We start from the raw sequence: 15,845 nt of genomic DNA on the forward strand, positions 1-15,845 counted from the left end.
GGCCTGGCTCAGAGACAATGTAGGAACAGCTTGAATACTGAAGATATGACTCATTAGGGATCACTAAAGAAGTAATATGCCCAATTGATGCAAATTTTAAAGATTAAATGTGATTTCAGGATAATTTTGCCTTTGTTGTGGGCCAGGACTCACCTATTCTTGATAATACATTTGCTTTTTTCAATTTCTGAGAACCGACCTAAGCCATTTTGGCATACACAACCATTTGGATCTTTTTGGTGTGTCTTGGGAATTATTAATGGTTGGAAGCCTTGAGGGTTAGTTATTCTTTCATAACTTTATGTCATGTTATGAGGAAAGAAAGTCTTAGAAAAAATTCTGCTCCTCATATTGAGTAGCATTTCTGCAAGCAGGCACAAAATAATACTAAACCACTCTGTAGACATCATTTATGGACTTAGCTAAGGGCTTCATTCCTAAGAACGAAGGTTCAAGCACTCACTAGAGTCTCACCCTGTTTGTGCAAACATAGAGAGTACCTACAAAACATTTTAACTAGTTTCCATTTCTCCACTGCTACTGATTTCCCAAATGAGAGCCCCATTTTATCAATCAATGAGCCACTAATACCACCGATAAAAGCCAACTTCTAATATTATGCCAATAAGGAAAGCTATGGCATTGAAGCAAGGAAATAAAGACAAAGACCTTTTAGTCTTTTCTTTTTTAAAAAAATATTTTTAATTAGTTTTTATTTGAAACTATTACACATATTACATGTCTACCTCTGTAAAGTATAGCTGGTATAGTGGGCGCTTTTGTAAATGAAGAACTGAGGAGAAGGCCCAGTGATCTGGATTCACATTGCTGGTGAAACTATATTCAAACACTGGATTTTATACAATCATTGTCTTTATTTTTTATTATTTTTTTTAAATTGTAAACAAATGGGATACATTTTGATTCTCTGTACATGGAGTCAAGGCATACCATTCGTGTAATCATAAATTTACATAGGGCAATGTTGTTTGATTCATTCTGCCATTGTTTCCCCCTTCCCCTCTACCCCACCCACTCCTCTTTTCCCTCTATACAGTCCTTCCTTCCTCCATTCTTGCCCCCCTCCCTAACCCTAACCCTAAACCTAACCCTAACCCTAACGCTAACCCCTCCCACCCCCCATTATATGTCATCATCTGCTTATCAATGAGATCATTCGTCCTTTGGTTTTGTGAGATTGGCTTATCTTACTTAGCATGATATTCTCCAATTTCATCCATTTGCCTGCAAATGCCATAATTTTATCATTCTTTATGGCGGAGTAATGTTCCATTGTATATATATGCCACAGTTTCTTTATCCATTCATCAATTGAAGGACATCTAGGTTGGTTCCACAATCTGGCTATGGTGAATTGAGCAGCAATGAACATTGATGTGGCTGTATCTCTGTAGTATGCTGATTTTAAGTCCTTTGGGTATAGGCCAAGGAGTGGGATAGGTGGGTCAAATGGTGGTTCCATTCCAAGCTTTCTGAGGAATCTCCATACTGCTTTCCAGAGTGGTTGCACTAATTTGCAGCCCCACCAGCAATGTATTTGTATGACCTTTCTCATAAAATTTAGCTAAAGTCTCTCCGGTGTGGATTTAGGACTAGAACAACATCCTTTCCAAGAGTATAACTGTAACTTACGCACACTATCAATACTAAAGAATTTTAAAGTGGTGAGGTGCTGGTCAAAGGGTGCAGTCACAGACAGTAAAAATAAGTTCTGAGGATCTCTTGTATAGCATGATGACTGTAGTTAATAATAATGTACTGTATACTTGAAAATTGCTGAGAGTAGATCCTAAATGTTCTCAAAATTAGGACGTGTTAATTAGTTTGATTAATCATTTCACAATGTGTGTGTATATGTCACATTGCCAACTGTATGCATATGTAATTTTTGTTAATTATACTGAATAATGCTGGGGGGAGTATAGATACCACAACATGCATTTTAGAGGGCATTGGTGGAAAAATTGGAGAAGCTTCCACCAGAGTATAGAAAATTAGGAACTTGAAAGTAATGCTTTGTGAATCATTGCTCCTGGGTACATCCCAGAACATGTAGCAGGATCCCAGTTCTCAGGTAACCATATCCAAAACTAAAAGTCTCATGTACATATGAAAAGTTCATAATACTTAAATATTTCATAAAAATATCATATTGATTGCATTGTATTTTTATTTATTTTATCACAAAAGGAGAAGTTTTACCCATCACACAGCTTCAATGACTATCAGTATATGAGACTGTTTCATCTCTACTCCTTCTGTTCACATTCTTTCCTGCTCTTAACACCAGATGCATTTTTTTAAAAGTTAAATCCCAGATATGATGTTCTTTTATCTGCAAATACTTCAGTGTATTGTTCTAACAACAGATAAGGACTTTTCTATTAGCCAAGCATTAATACATCTAATGATGAACAGTTTAATATCTAGTCAGTGTTCAAATTTCTCTGAATCATAAACAACTGTTCATAATAAGTATGATTCAGGATTCAAATTAGGTCTAAACAAGGACTCAAACAAGATTGCATTTGATTGATATGCATTTTGGGTCCTATATTTTTTATAAACTAGTAGATGCAGAGCAGGGCTTCAACCTATTGACAATTTGGTCAGGATAATTATTTACTGTTGGGACACCATCCTGTGCACTGAGGTTGTTTAGCAGTAACCCTGGCCTCTATGAGGTGTCGATACCACTTTTTCCCAGTGTGACAACCCAAAAAGTCTTCATACATTGTCTGATGTACCGCATGGGCAAAATTGCCTGGTTGAATACCACCGATCTTACAGTTTCATTTTTAATTTTTGGACAAGAATATTTCACAGTTAATATCATTTATTTCTTATTGTATTATATCATAAAACATCTCTTTTATTGATCAATTGGTCCAAAAATTGTCAACATGATTCATTCATGCTAAAGTTTCCTATTTATCTTTGCCAAAAGATTTTAATAGCCATTGATGATCATCGACTAGGTCTATTGTTTTATTAAGGACTGCAAAAAGGATTTTCTAATTTTATTATTCTTTCTGCAGTTATTAGCTGGGAGTCTTCTATAAAGAAGAACATTTCTTCATTAGCTATTTGATTACCCTGAAACCAAATCAATTTGGTTCATTTTTCACAAAAATGAATTGCTGTTCACTGAGTCTCTATATTAGTATAATTCTGAACTCATGGACTTAAAAGGACAAACTTGTGTTCATTATTCTTTCTGATGCTCAAATTGCCTGTATTTAGAAGTGGGATCCCCTTAAGTTTTGATAAGACTTAGTGTCTTTAGTGAGCTTTTTATTTTTTGATATAAGATGTTATAGGATTATCTTGTGCATTTCCCTTTAATCTTGGTTCCATCAAAGTGAATTTTTACTTAGAATGCTAGGGATGCTCATTGATTTTGAGTTGTCCTTGCTTCTAGGCTTTTCTGACAATAGAGCTAGGAAAAAAAAGTTTCTTTTAAAGGGAAAAATACAATGAGCTCTTACTGCTGTTTCCAATTCAAATTTAGTATCACAAAGATTTTTATTTAATTCCTTTGATATACAGCTGCATTTCATTTCTCTAAAAGTGAACATTTTATTCTTAATAACCTAATAATTAATTATTTTAAAAAATTTTAACATAATAGTTTACAAACAATACCATAATTATTATTATTAACAATATGATTATTGAAGGTAGTTTCAGATTTCCTTGAAGTTACTTAGGATGTTTACATTTGGGGAGAAAGATTCCAAAGTTTGTTTCTTTCATGTTTTACTTTTGGAGATTGCTTTTGTTTTTAATTTAAATTTACTTTTAATTAACCATGTAAAACATTTACTTGGTTCTGCAATAAGTTCTATAAACAAAAACATCCAGAGGAATTGTCTTAGTCTGTTTGTGCTACTCTAACAAAATACCTGGGACTGGGTAACTTATAAATGATAGAGGTTTACTTTTCACAGTCCCGAGGCTGGGAAGTCCAAGATCAAGCTGCCAGTAGGTTCAGTGTCTGGTGAGGCCTGCTCCCTGTGCATCCCAGATGGCACCTTGTTGCTGTATATTCTGGAGAGGGGAAAATGTTGTGTCCCCCACATGGTAGCAGAGCAGAAGAGAGCAAACCCTTGACCTCAAGTCTTTTTATAAGAGTCTAATCCAAGCCACGAGGGCTCTATCCTTATGACTTAGTTACCTAAAGTCCCCAACTCTTAATACTATCATTTTGGCAATTAGGTTTCAATATTGGCATTTAGGAGGATGTAGTCAGACCATAGCACAAATCTCACCATCTCTGTTACCTCCACTATTTCTCCTTTTCTTTAGAGCATGCATTCTTAATGACTTCCCCAAGGGGATAAAAACTGATTTTAGGGAGTGCTATGATTTAAGTGTATATCCCAAGGTTCATGGGTGGGAAACTTACTCTAGAAAGATTACATATACTTTTACCCATTGACCCAGCAATCCCATTATAGGAATTTTACATGAGATACACTAATGAAAATGTAAAATGGCATAAGCACCAGGCCATGGTGAATATAGCCTCACCACAGAGCATGTTGGAGCATGGGACCAGTTTAAGGTGAATAAGTCACAAGCCCTCAAGAATGTATCAATGAGGCTATCACAGGAGTGGGTTTGTTATCACCAGAATGGGTTTGTTATTAAAATGAATTTGACCTGTTCTGGCTCTCCTCTCACTGTCTCTCCAGGGGATCTGTGACTCAGCAAGAAGGACACACAGGATGCTGGCACCTTGTTGTTGGAGTTCTACCCTCCAGAACTGTGAGAAATAAAATTTTTAAAAATAAACCCAATTTGTTATTTTGATATAGCAGCACAAAATGGACTAAGGTAGATATATGAAAATATTTGACTTGTAATGGTTTGTAGCCCTCCAAATCTCAAATTTACTCTTAAATCTTTATTTAAAAAATATTTTTGGTGTTGGGACCTTTTACATGCTAAACAAGCACTCTACCACTGAACTATAAACCCCTCTTACTCAAAAATCTTATTGCCTAATATTTAATTTTTCTCATTAGGAAGAAATTATACAATTTAAAATTTCTTTTTATGAGTATGGTAAAAAAAATTGAGAAAAACTTTTCTACAGATAAACAGTATTATTTTTATACTTCCACTTTAATCAAACATGTATCATATACATATGAATAAGCATATATCTATAAGTATACATTATTCTTCTTTCTTATATAAAGGGTCATGTTCCTGTGCTTTTTTCACTTAGCAATGTATTTTGGATAAATCTCTCTAGCAACATCATCCAGCTGAGAACCAGGGCTCTATAAGTGTTTTGAGAGCTTTCTCATTTTTTACAGCAACACGATGCTCCATGTCGTGAATCCACCATAGCTGATTCAGGTAGTGCCCCATTGATAGACCTTGGTTTGTGCTCAGTCGTTGGTATTACAGAAGTGCTGTAATAAGTGGCCTTGTGCTTATACTCTTTTACATTTTTGCTAGTGTATCTCTGGTAAAGTTCTTAGAAGTGACACGGCTGGGTTAATGGGTAAAAGCATATGTAATCTTTTTAGATATTGCCCCACTTCCGCAGCTTGGGGACTGTACTGTACTTTCAGCTACGAGGTATGAGAGTGCCTGTTTTTCCACAGCTTTACCACAGAGAATGTTGTTAAATATTTGGAATTTTGTCCATGTATTTTTTGGGGGGGGTACCAGGGATTGTACTCAGGGGCACTCAACCATTGAGCCACATCACCAGCCCTATTTTGCGTGTATTTTATTTAGAGACAGGGTCTCACTGAGTTGTTTTGCACCTTGCAGTTGCTGAGGCTGGCTTTGAACTCACTATCCTCCTGTCTCAACCTCCTCAGCCGCTGGGATTACAGGGGTGTGCCACCACACCCAGCCTTGTCCATGTATTTTTATTGGTGCATTATAATTATGTATAATGGTGGGATTCATGCCATATTTGTAGATGTTTGCTTTTCTTTTTCTGTGAACTTTATCACTTGCCCTTTTTTTTTCTTGTCCATAGAATATGAGGTATCTTCATATTCTTCTCTAAGAGTTCTTTAAGTTCTTTGTCTTCTCTAAGAATATCTCTGGGAGTTACTATGTTAGTTATAGAAACAGTTTATAAGTAGATTAAGTTGCAGATCTTCCACAATAATTCTCTAGTTTGTGATTGTCTTCTGATTTTGCTTATACTATTTTTTATGTAAAACTAATTTTTCTGTAATCAAATTTACCCTTTCCTTTATCACTTCTGAATTTTAAGTGATGGAAAAGAAGAGAATCATTTATGTTTTTTCCTAATACTTATGTAGTTTATTTATTTAACATTTAGATCCATTTGGAATTAATTCTGGTGTGTGGTGTGAGAAATGGTTCCAATTTTATATTTTTCTCCATGATTAACCAACTGTTTACCAGACAGTCCTGTTTTCCTTTCTAATTTGAGATGCAGCCTTTACAAAATCCTAAACTTCTGTGTTCACTTTGGCACATCTTTGGATTTTCATTTCTTTTCCTGTTGGTCTGTCTACTAACTTGTGTGTCTACACTGCAGGTTTTATATTAACATTTAATATCTAGTGCAACTAACCTCCCTTTGCCATTTTCTTAGTGTTCCCATGGGTATTCTTGCTTATTTGTTCTTTCAAATAAAATATATAATTAACTTGTCTGGTTCTGAAAAAGATGATATGCTTTTGTTGTGATTATATTAAATTAAAAAAAAATCTCTGGGAGAACTGGCATTTTCATGATCTTGAGTTTTCCAAAATATAATGTGTCTTTCTACTTGTTCAAGTCTATTTTTCTGTTTCATGAAGGATTTATGTTTGTAAATATTTTGAGTATCATGTAATGTACAGTAATGAGGTCTCTCTCCTATTGTACATGCAACTTCCAAGGTACATATAATGAGGCTCATCCATTCTTTTTTTTTTTTTTTTTTTTTTTGGTACCACGGGTGGAACCCAGAGTCACTTAAACACTGAGCCGCATCCCCCAGTCTTATTTTCTAATGTTTTATTTTGAGACAGAATCTCACTAAGTCCATAGGGCCTCACTAAGTTACTGAGATTGGTCTGGAACTTGGAATCCTCCTGCCTCAGCCTCCTAAGTTGTTGGGATTACAGGTGCGCACCACCACACCCAACTCATTCATTCATTTTGGTAACCAACATCATTTAAGCCAGATTCTTCCTTTCTAAAAATTTTGGAGGTAAAGAGAAGAATTGCATGTAGAGTGGTAAATGAGTATGGGTTTTGGAGTCAGAATTTGGTTTGAATTGGGCTCCATTGCTTATCAGCTCTGCGATCATAAACAAGTTCTCAGTGACAAAAACAGAGAATTTAACTTTCTTTAGTAGAAAGAAGGATGGAATAAATGATAAGGTGCATATGGTAGTTCTATTTCTAATTTTTGAGGAACATTCATACTGTTTTCTACAAAGGTCATACTAACTTACATTACCACCAACATGTATTAAGGTACCAATTCCTCCACACATATATGCCAGCATTTGTAATTGTCTTTTTTTTCTAATAGTGATTCTAATTGGGATGAGGTGATATCCCCTGGTGATTTTTATTTGCATTTGTTAGATGACCAATGTTGTTGAACATTTATTCACGTACTAGTTGATAACTTATTTGTATATCATTTTTAATCAGCTTGTTTTTTACCCTTGAGTTGAGTTCCTTATATATTTTTGGATAGTATTTCCTTGTAAGATGTATAGTTAACAGATATTTTTTTCCATTCAGTAGGTTTTCTCTTCACTCTTTGATCCAGCAATCCCACTACTACATATTTATGCATAGGAAATTAAATCAGTATTTCAAAGTGATATCTGCATTCCTGTTTTTATTGCAGCATTATTCACAATAGCCAAGATATGAGATTAGCCTAAGAGTCCATCAAGAGATCAATGAACTAGGAAAATGTGATGTATATATACAGTGGAATAATATTCAACCACAAAATGGATGAAAAATTGTTATTTGCAGCAACATAGATGAAATCTGGAGGACACTATGCTGAGTAAAATAAGTCACACACAGAAAAACAATTATTGCATGATGTCACTCATTTGTAGAATTTAAAACAGTTGACCTCATAGAAGCACAGAGTAGAACAGAGATTATCAGAAACTAGGAAGTATGGAGAAAAAGGAAAATGAGAAAATACTGGTCAACAGGTGAAAAATTATTGGGTTATAGGAATAAGTTCTGGTGCCTATTGCAAAGTAGGGTGAATATAGTTAACAATATAATATTATATATTTCCAAATGACTAAAAGAGAGGACTCTGAATATTCTTGCCACAAAGAAATGATAAATCTCTGAGGTGATGGATATGCTAAGAACCACGATTCACTCATTATACAATATATAATGTATCAAAATATCACTGTATCCTGAAATATACATAATAATTGTGTCATTCAAATATGAAATAAAACTTGAAAAAAAATAAAAAAAGAAGGATGGCATGAGATAAAATATGTAAAGCAACTAAAACAGAGCCTGGCATGAGTAGGAGTTCAGCTTAAGTGGTATCTAATACTTGTCTTGGGCACTGAATTTTCTCAGTTGCTCTTTTGGTATTAAGTAATTTCCTGTACAGAATTGAAAACCATATCATAGAGTTTATGATGTGTTTGTAATATAGGTATCTTCTACAAAACAAATTCCATCTTTCATATTAATTTCATTGGTGCCTGGCAAGACCATACTACGTTTCCCTTTTTTTCCCATGAGTTGGCATTTTTTTGCAGGGGGGGGGGGCTTCATGTTTTGTCTCATTTTTATGAAATGCTGGAATAACTTGCAAGTTGTGGCAAAAGCATGGCTTATCTGAACAGTGATGGATCATCTTTTTCTGGAAGCCATCAATCAACTGAAGCTAACAAGAACATGGAGTAGAGCAGGAGTGGGAGAGGGTGCGAAGGTCACTTTCCTTGGTTCACTGACTACTTACTGGGAACCCTTTTGATTGATGTAGTAGAAATTTCTGCTGATCGCATCACTATTTCTGGACAGGGTTGACTTGCTTTCCCCATGCAGATTTCTGATTTTAGTTGAGAATCAACATTCTAAGGTTTTGAAATTTTATGCAGACAGCAACACTAATTGAGTACCCACTGACTACTGTGCACTATACAACAGAGTTAAAAGTAAGTACAAGTCCCAGCAATTGCTTGTCCCAGAGGTTAGAACTGGTTGTACTCTGGGAACACAGTCAATTTAGAGAGGTGGGTTGATGCATGCTCACCTACCATGCAGAGTGCAGAACTGGAGTGTGTTCATCTGTTCATGAGGATCACCATAGGCAAACCAAGTTAGGAAGCAGGAATGACATCACGGTTCTTTGCTGGCGAGCAGGGAGTGAAGGTTGGTGCTGTCCAGGAGGCCCAGAGGAAGCACGCAATCACACAGACTGAAGGCCTTGGTTGGAAGCTGTGGAATCCTAGCAGATGGTGGGGCAGAAGTTAAGCCAAGATCAGAGGCAAGTAGCCAGTGCGGCTCTTTGAAGGGTTATACTGACAGAGTATGATATACAGTGTCATCTTTTCAGCAGGACATCTTTGGGACTGAGCCAGTGAGCAGGGTCTTAAAGGTACCCTCTCCTTAGGATCAAAGAGGCTCCATGCTTGGAGCTAACAGGCTCCATACTCTACTGGCAAATCTGCTGTACACAGCAGGGCAGGATCACATAAATAATAACAGTACCTTAATTCATCCAGTATATTTAATGCTTCAGAGTGCTTTTTCCCCCTTTTCTGTACACATATATAGTGCTCTATTCCCTTGGAGAACAGTGCCAATGACTTTCCATCAGCTCTTGCCCTTTGCGTTATTTTCCCAGAAGTGTTCATAGATTTAGGTTGATTAAATCACACTTTTTGGTCTCCTGATAACCTACGGGAGTTGTAGGTATCAGAGTGAAACTGTATTATTTATCTGTCCACACTTTTGTGAGATACACATCCACACAACACACACATTCATTTATTCAACTAAAAATCTTGTGCACCTACTAGGTAACAAGCATGTTTTGGCACTATAGATTTGTGCAAAAACTTTTTTTTTTGCAATATTTGCATATAAAAGATATGAGTATAAGTTATTATTCTCTAAACCCACCTCATCCAGAGGTCAGACTGACAGCATCCTCAACCACTCAAAACATAAATTGGAAAAAGATGATGAGAAGTGCTTGAAGCGGCAGACTGTTTAAGACTTCGTTCAGCAGGAAAGATGAAATTGCCCTGAGGCAGTTGCTCAGAACAACTGTGTGTATAACACAGCAGATGATAGCAGCAGGACTCACTGACCTCAGTGAGAAATGACAGCTGACAGGAGAGGGAGGGGACAGAAGAACTCTTGGAGGCAGAATCATTTCTTTTGAATTCTCCCTACTTCCTCGGCCCAGTGGTCCAAAGCCATTTAGTTTAGGAGTTAACCACAAGGACTACAGTAACCTTTGAGAGCATTACTGCGTTAAATAGCACAAGAATTGATGTTTAAAGTGCTGCAAGTTCATACATGCATACCTTACATATATATATTTTTTCATAGTATATGGTCCTACTAGGCCAACACAAAATCCCTATAGGCAGCATCCATCACAGTCACCTGGAGGGCTTGTTAAAACAGATTGCTGCCCCAAGTTTCTGGCTTAGTAATTCTGGGATGGGGCCCCCAAACCTGCCTTGCTCACTAGTTCTCACATGCTGCTGCTGCTGGTAATGTGGTTCTTTGAGAACCATAGCAGGATAGCATATGTGTAGACTCTTGGATTACTAGGGTCTCCAATCTAAATGGAAATACATGGGTTTCAGAGAAGTTGAATTACTTAACCAGGTCACACAGGGGCCAGGTTTCAGACTCAAATTTAGGTCTTCTGGGTAAGTCATATATATATATTTTTTTCAGCAATATGCTGTTGTCTCAGATTTCTCCTTTAGAGAGGAGATTCTCCTTTTAAGAGAGGGTTTAATATATTTTAGGTTTTCATTCAAATACTTGGGATTAAAAACATTGCCATTCTAGTGTATTAGAAAATTGATATATATGACATATATTCTTCCTTGGCAATGCTGGATGGGTTCTTCTTTTTTTTTATGTTCAGCCCTCCTAGCACTTAGAATATAGAAATAAATATGAAGAAACTGAAGTGACTGGTTGGAAAAGGTGTGTGTGTGTCTGAAGGAAGTAGGTTTTTGAAGAAACTGGGGCAGGTGCAAATTCTTTGGAAAAGATTCATGAAATAGCAGAAAAGCACAAGATTGAGCACATTCAGAAGCAAGCTGGATTTTAGGGGCCTTTCCCTGCAGAGATAATTCAGCTGACTTGGAATGGTAGTATTGACTGATTTAATGTTGCTCTTTGGGTGGGGTCTGCAAGGGTCTTTTCCAAACAAACAAGCATTCTGCTTCCAGGCTTGAAACATCTAAGAAAACAAAAATCCATTCGTGTTCATGTGTTCATTTTCTTTTTCATTGAGTGATTTCCCGGGAGTCTCTTTGTTTCAAATCCTTTCTAAACCAATTAGAGAATTATGAAGAAGCCTCTTAAAAAAGAATCTCTAACAGCATCTTAAAGAAAATTCCAGGATCACTCGCATCCTTTCAAGACTGTGGTAGCTGTTAGTGTGGATGTATGACCTTGGGTTTTGGGCTATAACTAGACTAAATCAGACAGGATAACTCAGGGAAACAAAACCACAGCAGACATTTTAAACGTAAAGAGATTTGTTATGGGCACTGAGGTGGCTTGTAGAACCATGGGAAAGGCTGCAAGAGGGAAAATCATGGAAACTGCCACTGGTTCCAGAGCCACCGCTACAAATGTGCTGGGAGCTGCTGCCACCTAGAATCAGGAAACTGCAGGGACGGTGACTGGTGGCCTCACAGTTTGTCCCAGCTCTGGGGGCTGAGATGACAGGGAAACCAAGAGGTTGTTGCACAAACACATCTGGAAAACTCACATATCCATCTATGCTGCCAGAGGTAAAAGAAAAAATACCCACCTCCTCTCATCCACCTTCCAAGTCTTGCAGGAATGCATTCTCACTGTGAAACCTAAGACTTTCCAATTCTGCAGGATCCACTTGGAAGGTCAAGACTGTATCACTGCGGCTCCTTCCCCAGACTACCAACTAGGGGTGAACACCTGGACTCCTACTGGAAGCAGAGGTCTTCATGTCTCATTACCAAACCTCTGAGCTATGACGTCTCACTATGTTTGCGGTTTCTGGATTTGATGTTGCTTGACAGATCTTAATGACTTATTGATTGTATTTTTATTTGTAATAAAACCTGAATTCATAGGAATCCTGCTAAAATAGAAACTACCATTAATTAGTTTTCCTTCCCTTTTGTAAGCCTTCTTTGGAAATAAATTTTACCACTAGAAACAGGTTCAATGAAAGTTTTGATTTTTATTCAAAAAACTTAATAATATACCTAATTATCCAATTGATATATGTCTACTGCACAAAAATGAAAAAAGCATTTGTATATATTTGTATATATTATAAAGCAAATATATATATAATATATACATAAGTATATATAAGTATATATATACATATATAAGTAAATATATATAAATATATATTTACTTATATATATATAAATATATATTTACTTATATATGTATATATAAGTATATATTTATATATATTATATATTTATATATAAGTATATATATTTACTTATATATATAAATAAATATATATACATATATAAGTAAATATATATTTATATACATATATAAATATATATATTTGTATATATTATAAAGTAAATATATATTTGTTTAATCTGTCTCCCTTTATTAAAAATGTAGTTGATTGCAGTTTTTCTTTTTGCTTCAGTTAACAATATTGATATAAATACAGTCATCTTGTAGTTGATCTGAGAGATAGGTTCTAAGATCCCCTGAGAATACCAAATTCTATCATTGCTTCAGCCCCTTAGATAAAGTGGTGTCTTTTTTTGCATATAAGCTATGCACATTCAGTATACTTCAAATCATCTCTAGAATATTTATAATACCTGACAAAATGTAAATGCTATATAAATGGCTGTTCTACTTTATTAAGAATAAAAACAAGAAAAAAAGTCTGTACATACTCAGTATAGATGCAATTTTTTCCAAGTGTTTTCAATCTATAGTTCTTTGAATCTGTGGATGCAGAACCAATAGATATGGGAGGGCTGGTTGTGCTCTGAGACACACATCCTATAATAAGTAATATCCTTGGGTAAATTCCTAGAAGTAGATTTTTAGTACCTAATGTGCTCTTTTTGAGGATTTTAAAAATATAATCTATAAATTGACTTTCACAATGATTAGGGCATTTTTGATCTCCCAGAAGCTGTGCATAAGGTCTTCCAATTCCCTAAACTCTCATCAACACTGAATCTTATGTTTAGAAAAGGTTTGTTAATATGATAAAGATGATATTTAATTGCCTTAATTTGAATTTACTTGATTACTAGGGAGAATGAACATAGGTTCATATGTTACTGTCCATTCTAATGGAATCATACCTGTTTTTCTACTGAATTGTTAGGGTTCTTTAAAATTGATTTCTATTATGCAGATTTAATGAAATTCCTATTAAAATCCCAATGACATTCTTCATAGAACTAGAAAAAGCAATCATGAAATTCATTTGGAAAAATGAATAGCTAAAGCAATCCTTAACAAGATGAGTTAAGGAGGAGGCATCACATTACCAGGCCTTAAACTATACTATAGAGCAATAGTAACAAAAATGGCATTGTATTGGCAGCAAAATTGACATGTAGACCAATAGTACGAAGTAGAAGACACAGAGACTAACCCACATAAATGCAGTTATCTCATTAGACAATGGCGCCAAAAACATACAATAGAGAAGATAGCCTTTTCAACCAGTGGTGCTGGGAAAACTGGAAATCCATATGTAGCAAAATGAAATTAAACCTCTATCTCTAATCCTGCACAAAAATCAACTCAAATCAATCAAAGACTTAGCACTAGAACAGAGACCCTATGCCTAATAAAGTAAAAATAGGCCCAAATCTTCATGATGTTGGCTTAGGATCTGACTTCCTTAACCAGAATCCAAAAGTGCAAGAAGTAAAATCAAGAATCAATAAATGGGATGGATTCAAACTAAAAACTTCTTAGCAAAGGAAACAATCAGTATCATGAAGAGGGAGCCTACAGAATGGAGAAAATCGAAAATCTTTATCACACACACACCTCAGATAGAGCACTAATCTCCAGGATATATAAAGAACTCAAAAAATTTAACACCAAAAAAAAAAAAAAAAAAAACCTAATCAATAAAGGGGTTAAGGAACTAAACAGACACTTTACAGAAGAAGAAATACAATCAATCAACAAACATGTGGAAAAATGTTCATCATCTCTAACAATTAGAGAAATACAAATCAAAGCTACTCTTAAGATCTCATTTCACTCCAGTCAGAATGGCAATTATCAAGAATACAAGCAATAATAAGTTTTGGTGAGGATGTGGGGAAAAAGGTATACTTGTACATTGCTAGTGGGACTGCAGATTGGTGCAAACCATCATGGAAAGTAGTATGGAAATTCCTCAGAAAACTTGGAATGGAACCACCATTGATCTAGTTATCACACTTCTTGATTTATACCCCAAAGACTTAAAATCAGCATACTACAGTGACACAGCCACATCAATGTTTATAGCAGTTCAATTCACAATAGCTAAACTATGGAACCAACCTAGATGCCTTTCAACAGATGAATGGATAAAGAAAATGTGGTACATATTCACAATGGAATATTACTCAGGTTTAAAGAAGAATGAAATTATGGCATTTGCAGGTAAATGGATGGAGCTAGAGAATATTATGCTAAGTGAAATAAGTCAAACTCAAAAAACCAAAGGCTGAATGTGTTCCCTGATAAGTGGAATGTGAACCATAATGGGAGCAGGGTTGGGAAAGAATGAAGGAACTTTGGATTGTGCAGAGGGGAGTGAAGGGAGGGGAGGGGGTATGAGGATTGGAAGGATGGTGGAATGAGACAGATATTATTACCCTATATACATGTGTGATTACATGACTGGTGTGACTCTGCACTATGTACAATCAGAGGAAGGAGAAGTTGTGCTCCATTTGTGTACAAGGTGTCAAAATGCATTCTACTGTCATGTATAATGAATTAGAACAAATAAAAAATAAAAAGATTCTTAAATCATTTTAAAAATTAATCTCTAGTAACCACATGTTAAAACTAAAATCACTTATCTCTCATATGTGTTATAATAATTTTCTCAAATTGTTGTTTGCCATTTTACATTTCATGCTTTATTTCCCAAAGTAGATCAATCAAAATTTTATTTATTTATTTATTTTTTTTGATTTTTTTTTTATTTATTGTAAACAAATGGGATACATGTTGCTTCTCTGTTTGTACATGGCTTAAAGGCATACCATCTGTGTTATCATAAATTTACATAGAGTAATGTTGTTTGATTCATTCTGTTATTTTTTTCCCTTCCCCCAACCCCATCACCCCTCTTTTCCCTCTATACAGTGCTCCCTTCCTCCATACTTGCCCCCCTCCCTAACCCTAACTCTAACCCTAACACTAACCCTTCCCTCCCCCCATTATGTGTCATCATCCACTTATTAGCGATATCATTCATCGTTTGGTTTTTTGAGATTGGCTTATCTCACTTAGCACGATATTCTCCACTTTCATCCATTTGCCTGCAAATGCCATAATTTTATCATTCTTTATGGCTGAGTAATATTCCATTATATATATATATACCACAGTTTCTTTATCCA

Source organism: Sciurus vulgaris, assembly GCF_902686455.1.
Source record: "Sciurus vulgaris genome assembly, chromosome: 9".
NCBI lineage: Eukaryota > Metazoa > Chordata > Mammalia > Rodentia > Sciuridae > Sciurus > Sciurus vulgaris.